The following is a 6795-nucleotide window of genomic DNA, read 5'->3' on the forward strand; positions in this document are numbered from 1 at the left end:
AACTTCTATTCACTTTTGATTCTTTTCAATCATGTACTTTAGTTGTGATGGTCTTTCATCCAATTTAAACCATGTTTTTCACAGGTGCTACTGTGGAGTCACTGGCTCTTCACTGTTCTGTTAAGGTCCTGCCAACACCGAGACCTTGTGTGGAGTTGTAGGTCCGACAGAACAATGGGATTAGCCCAACAAACGTAAACCAGGAAATTAAGAGAGACCAGTGTTGCCAATTCTTGGTTGGGACCATGCCAGCAAGATCTGTTTCCATCTATGTGTGTACTATTTAAAAATGATCCAAAGATAACAAAGACAAATATATACAGTCTTTATTTACCTCATCATCAGCTCAAAGGAAAGGCATATTCAAGGCAAGGAGATACAAGGAACTGCAGATGCTGGTTTAGAAAAAAAAGACACAAAGTCCTGGAGTAACTCGAAGATAGACAAAAGCTAGAGTAACTCAGCGGGACAGGCAGCATCTCTAGAGAGAAGGAATGTGTGACGTTTCGAGTTGAGACTCTTCTTCAGACTCCTGGAGTAATTCAGTGGATGCTGCCTAACTTGCTGAGGTACTCCAGCATAATGTGTCTTATTCAAGGCAAATTCTTTTCAAACCATTTGAAGGATATCTGGATTTGTGAGATCGTACTAAAAGGCAGTGCTGTTTGATGTGATGGATCAGGCTGCTACAGTATACAGCTGCAACTCTAAATGTTTTAGTATATATTTTAATAATCTGTTTACTTTTAAACACATGTTGATTTTATCATTTTTAGTTATCAGTTTATTAAATTAGACATTGATTGGTCATAGAATAAAAACAGAAGGAGTAAAATGGATGCAAAAAATGTTGCTTTAATTTTTAATTGATGTGTTTGCCTGCAGCTGTTACAAAAAACAGAACACTGCCTAAAGGGTTTCCCTTTAGAAAATTAAGAAAATTCAACCAAAATAGTAAAAGCCCATAACATATTAACCCAAACTATTTCAGAGACTTCTATAGTACCTCAAGCACAAAGCACAACACAATCATGACTTTCTTAAAATAGCTTAAATACTCTTGATATAAAGTCCTGCGGCAGCCGTAATTCACATTGACAGCCGCCGCTGTCACTGAATGAGACCAAACGGGAGGCCGTTAGATATTACATTTTCTATTAGTTCTGGTGGCCATAATTTCATTTCACTCCAACCATGGGGAAGAAAGTACAGGAGCCTGAGAACTGTGCAAACTGTGAACAGCTTCTTCCCAGCAACATCAGGCTCTTGAACATTACACGATACTAACTTCAGCAACTATGATCTACTTTAGACTGTGTCTTTGGTTGCACCAAAGTCTTCAGATTTTGCACTATTATGGTTCCCTAGCACCATGGTTATTAATTTATTGTATTTTTAATGATTACATATTATCTCTGTGTTGTTAGTGTGTTTATGTGCCTGTTAAGCAGCAGCTAGTTACCGTTATTGGTACATATGACAATTAAAAACTCTTGACTTTGATTCTTGACTCTTAATATGATTTTCATAGGAAGACAATTTCAATTTTTTTTAAGGTTTAATTCCCAAAGGGAAATATCTATATAATTAAAAGTCTCATCTTGACCACTTCCTGTCTGCGCTGTATATTGATTTTAGAAAAAATGCTACAATATATCGCAATGATTTTTGGCCATCTTACTCACAGTCCTCCTCTGCTGAGGCAGCCCCGAGGATTTTTCTGATCGATGAAAAATAAAAAAGTTATGAGTGTTAAAAAAATCTTGAGATCAGCTGATTGGTCCTCTCGACTGTCAATCACCCCAATGAAGGTAACGCCCCTTTTGGGGGGGGGGGGGGGTGGGTGGGGGAAAACTATAAAACCTCGGATGCCTGGACATGAGTCAATCACTCTGGAGAATCGCGAGGGAGAATCCACAACTGTGATTCTAAGCTGTGAATCAATTGAACTGTGAGTCTGCAATGTTCTTGCAATACATGATTTGTTAGCCCTTAATGACAATGCAATGAATTGTGTGGCAATTTGGTGGCCTGCACTCAGCTTGAAATGGAATTTCAAGGAATAGCAGGGAGTGAACTGCCAGCCCACCAGCCCTGAGTGACTGATCTGTCAGCCCACCAGCCCTGAGTGACTGAGCTGCCAGCCCACCAGCACTGAGTGATGAGGCCTGAGTGACTGAGCTGCCAGCCCACCAGGCCTGAGTGACTTGAGCTGCCAGCCAAAAAATCCATTCGGCCCACAATCTCCATACTAGCCCTCTGGAAACCAGTCCCTTTGGCCCACAACACCCCATACTCATGCTCCAGAAAGCCCCCCCCCCTCCCCCCACTGGCCACCAATATTGGAATTGGTGGGGAGGTGGAATATTGCGTTGGGAGACCAGCCCTCCCGTGTGAACACGGGACCCAACAAGTCCCACTTAGTCTAGTATTCTTTTAAATCTAGCAGAGAGAAAGCAAAAACACACACCAGTACAGAGCTACTCCAGAAATGAAAGAGAGCCAGCAAGCAACAAAATATTATGTATAACGTGTTCCGAGGATTCACATAGATACCCTGTTGGAATAGCCCAATTACAAGGAGCACAGCAGGAGTTCTTTGCCATGGAAACATTCATCTACCTTCTGATGAATATAAGTAGAAATTTGGTAGTAATTTTTCTGTTCCATTTAATGGGGAAGCAAGTACTCTGTGGCTTGGGGTTTCTTAAAGATGGAGGCAAAATAAAAGTACTGCAAATAGATATTTGGGTATTTTATCATAGGATCAAGCCTTCTTAGTAGCTAGTCACAGGCACTGACTTCCATTGATGTAATCGATAAACCTCTTCTATTAGAGGCATCCCATCAACATTTTACTTTAGACCTCAGAGATACAGCATGGGAACAGACCCTTCAGCCTGCAGAGTCCACAGCAACCAGTGATCGCCCCATACACTAACACTATCTTACACACTAGGAACAATTTAAAGAATACAATTAACCTACAAACCTGTATTTCTTTGGAATGTGGGAGGAAACCGGAGCACTCGGAGAATTCTACATGGTCACAGGGAGAACGTACAAACTACGTACAGATAGCACCAGGTTTCTCGCGCTGTAAGACAGTAACTCAACCATTGCACCACTGTCCGCCCTGTGGTATAAAGTTAGTATAAAGTTGCCACCAAGGTCTCTCTTAAATGTGCTTGATTTTTTCCAAAAAGGGTTGTAATACTATGGAAGTCTTCACCTCAGGGGATTGTGAATATTCAGCCACCGAGGATATTACATTGAGAATTTGGATTGTACACTTTTTTGGATGCCAAAAGAATGTGAGGATATAGGATATCTTCAGTTAATAAATCACACACATGGATTTTAAAATGCAAAGCTAAAAATTGAAAATACTGTACATCAAAAATTTAATCAGATACATAAACCCCATATTGTCCACAAAATGAGATTGTAAACAAAACCGGGTGAAAAATATCACAAGAAACATTCGCAAAAGGAGCAGTCATAAATGTAACATATATTTTTGTGATTTCAATAGATTTGATATTTTGCAAACGGGTTTTGAAATAATAAAGATGTCGAATACTCGTCCACAAAAAATTCCTTGAAGGTCACTTGACTAAAATTGATCATTAGTCTAAAACTATATACCTGGCCGGTTAGTGATATACTAATATAACGGTGAAAAAATCTGGGTCAATTTTTAATGTAATTTTGCACAACAGTTCTCCTTAATAGATTTTAAGTACTTAAATATAGATTCATTGTTCAACAAGTTATAAAAAACATTTTCCTTAATTGGAATTAGCACATTCATTGATTACCAGTACATACGTTCTAAGGCAATTTAGAGTCAGGGTGCTAAACAGCACAGAGTTTCTTCTGAACTTTCTTCTCAAATTCACATTGTTCTCTGGTGGTTAATTCCAGCATATCCCTCACCTTCAAACGTTTCTCTATCTCAATATCTGTGAGTACAATTAGTCTGAAGAACAACCCGAAACAGCGCCTATCCATGTTCTCCAGAGACGCTGCCTGAACCACTGAGTTACTCCAGCACTTTGTGTCTTCTTTTGTAAACCACTTTCTTGTTTCTACACCCATCTTTTGGAAAGATCCATTTCAAGTCATCTACCTTCCCCACCTCTGTTCTTGCAATGTCACCTTTCGTAATAAACATTTTCGATATACAGTGCATTCAGAAAGTATTTAGACCTCTTCACTTTTTCCACATTTTGTTACGTTACAGCCTTATTCTAAAATGGATTACATTCTTTTTTTTAATCATCAATCTATACACAAATACCCATAATATAAAAGGGAAAACAGGTGTTTAGAAATTTGCAAAGTAACTAAAAATATATAACTGAAATATCACATTTACATATTCAGACACGTCACTCAGTACTTTGTTGAGGCACCTTTGGCAGTGAGTACAGCCTCAAGTCTTCTTGGGTATGACGCTACAAGATTGGCACACATGTATTTGGGTAATGTCTCCCATTCTTCTCTGCAGATCCTCTCAAGCTCTCTCAGGTTGGATGGGGAGCGTTGATGCAGAGTTATTTTTTGGTCCCTCCAGAGATATTCGATCGGGTTCAAGTCCGGGCTCTGGCTGGGCCTCTCAAGGACATTTACAGACTTGTTACGAAGCCACTCCTGCATTGTCTTGGCTGTGGTCGTTGTCCTGTTGGAAGGTGAACCTCCACTCGAGTCTGAGATCCAGAACGCTCTGGAGCAGCTCTTCCTCAAGGATCTCTCTGTACTTTGCTCAGTTCATCTTTCCCTTGATCCTGACTAGTCTCCCAGTTCCTGCCGCTGAAAAAGTTTCCCACAGCGTGATGCTACCACCGCCGTGCTTCACCATAGGTATGGTATTGGTCAGGTGATGAGCAGTGCCTCATTTCCTCCAGACGTGACACTTGGCATTCAGGCCAAAGAGTTCAATCTTGGTTTCATCAGACCAGAGAATGTTGTTTAGGTGCCTTTTGGCAAACTCCAAGCGGGCTGTCATATGCCTTTTACTAAGGCTTCCGTCTGGCCATTCTACCATAAAGGCCTGATTGGTGGAGTGCTACAGATACAGTTGTCCTTCTGGAAGTTTCTCCCATCTCCACAGAGGAACTCTGGAGCTCTGTCAGAGTGACCATCGGGTTCTTGGTCACCTCCCTGACCATGGCCCTTCTCCCCGATTGCTCAGTTAGGCCAGGCGGCCAGCTCTATGAAGAGTCCTGGTGGTTTCAAAGTTCTTCCATTCAAGAATGACGGAGGCCAGGAGGCTCTTCGGGATCTGCAATGCTGCAGAAATTGTTTTATACCCTTGTCTCGGAGGTCTACGGCCAATTCCTTCGTCTTCATTGCTTGGTTTTTGCTCTGACATGCACTGTCAACAGCAGGATAGGTGTGCGCCTTTCCAAATCATGTACATTCATTTTAATTTACCACTTGTGGACTTCAATCAAGTTGTAGACACATCTCCAGAATAATCAATAGAAACAGGATGCACCAAAGCTCAATTTTGAGTGTCATAGCTAAGGGTCTGAGTACTTTTGTAAATGTGATATTTCAGTTATTTCTTTTTAATTACTTTGCACATTTTTTTTCATGTTTTCACTTTTATATTATGAGGTATTGTGTGTAGATTGATTACTAAAATGAAATTAATCCATTTTAAAATAAGGCTGTAACGTAACAAAATGTGGAAAAAATGAAGGGGTCTGAATACTTTCTGAATGCTCTGTATCTCTACAATTGTGTTGCAAAGGATATGGAACTTTGTTTGTTCAGTTTCCAGATGTAACTCCCGACCTTGTGTATGAATTCTCTAGCCAATACCAGTTAACCTATACTCATCCTGAACCCCACCGGCTGCTGTCCTCATAAGAGTCTGTTCAGCTCTCCATATTCTCAACACCAGGTCCTCGTCTCAGGAAACCTTCCTGTCGAAGGGTTTAGCTTCCTCTATCTGCTCCTCTGCTCAGTGTGAACCAGCACCACAGTCATTTCCTACTTAGTTTGTTGTTTAACTCCCATTCTGATTTCAGCCCTCTGCACAGAAGCTGGAGAAGCAAGCTTTCATGAAGTACATCATAAACTTATGAAGTCAACATCAAATTCACTGATAATTCACTGCCTCGACAGACCATCACAGACATTTCAGACCACCTCTTGCACTATGATGGACATCTTTTTTGGCAGTCTTTTTTCTTTTTACTATCATGCAGAATTTAGTGTAATTTAAGTATAATCTATTTTTTTGTGCGTTGTTGGATTCACCTGTCAGACTGGAGAGGGAGCGGCAAAGGTGGGACTCAGCCGTGACTGCTAACCTGATCAAAGTGGTCTTGTTGCTCCATAGTATTGAGTGACTAAAAATAAAATGGCTTAATATGGGGAAAAAAGCATCCTGTAGTGACACGTTACTATGGACGAACATCACCTCCTATTCTGTTGAGGTAGCTTACAAACCAACATTGAATGCCACTATGTCAAGTAATATCACCTCTCCTTTCATCCATATCCCACCCCCATCTCCATTTCCCAGCTTTCTGTACGCTACTCCATCAGTCTAAAGAAGGGTCCCGAACTGAAACATTTCTGTCCATTCCCTCCTGACCTGCTGAGTTCTTCCAGCACTTTGTTTTTTGCTGTAGCAAGGCAAACCACTTATAACACGGGATTCAATGGATAATGGGGGTACACGTTATGGAAATTTTGAAACAGATGGTGTTCTAGGAACACGACCACTCTGTATTGCAGGGTAACTTATAATTTTTAAGCACTTCACAACGGCTGGTA

The sequence above is a fragment of the Leucoraja erinacea genome, chromosome 13 (assembly GCF_028641065.1).
Source record: "Leucoraja erinacea ecotype New England chromosome 13, Leri_hhj_1, whole genome shotgun sequence".
NCBI lineage: Eukaryota > Metazoa > Chordata > Chondrichthyes > Rajiformes > Rajidae > Leucoraja > Leucoraja erinaceus.